Consider the following 661-nt stretch of genomic DNA (forward strand, 5'->3'; position numbering starts at 1 on the left):
AAACGGCTTTGTGTAGTAGAGAGTGTGAACGCTGCTGTGAGTGGAGGGAGAGACATTTTGGTTTCTGATGACTAAGCATCACACACACACACACACACACACACACACACACACACACACACACACACACACTGAGTATTCATGCTAATGAAGGCTTTATTCCTCACCATGGTAGAAACTATTTTGATGAAAAAGATGTTGTTGTTGTTGTTGTTGTTTTCATCGTGGTTGCCAGTGGTGCTGTTGACATCAAGAACCAGAACAGCTGGCGTAACTGGGGGCATCGCCACAGCAACACAGACACACAATGCCTCTGGAGCAAAACAGCTGTTCTGTCCAGCGGCGAGAGACCTAGAAAAAGACAGAGAGACAGAAAGAGAGAGAGACCTTATGAAACAAAATAAGTTGTTGGGCCTCTATTGACCATTAAGAACGGATCACACGCAGCAGTACACAGCTCATACTTGGCAGTTTCATTTTAGTCAATTTGATGAAGCACAAATGTATTAAAGTGGTGGTTGTTTTAAATGTTAAAAAGCAGATTTTTTACAAATGGATAAGACAAAAATACTGCACACTGACTTTCAATTGAAACTGAAAAAGAAAAACACCACCACACAATGACAGAGGATCTCTTCCTGAAGCTGACCTCATCTTATAT

Source organism: Enoplosus armatus, chromosome 11 (genome assembly GCF_043641665.1).
Source record: "Enoplosus armatus isolate fEnoArm2 chromosome 11, fEnoArm2.hap1, whole genome shotgun sequence".
Lineage (NCBI taxonomy): Eukaryota > Metazoa > Chordata > Actinopteri > Centrarchiformes > Enoplosidae > Enoplosus > Enoplosus armatus.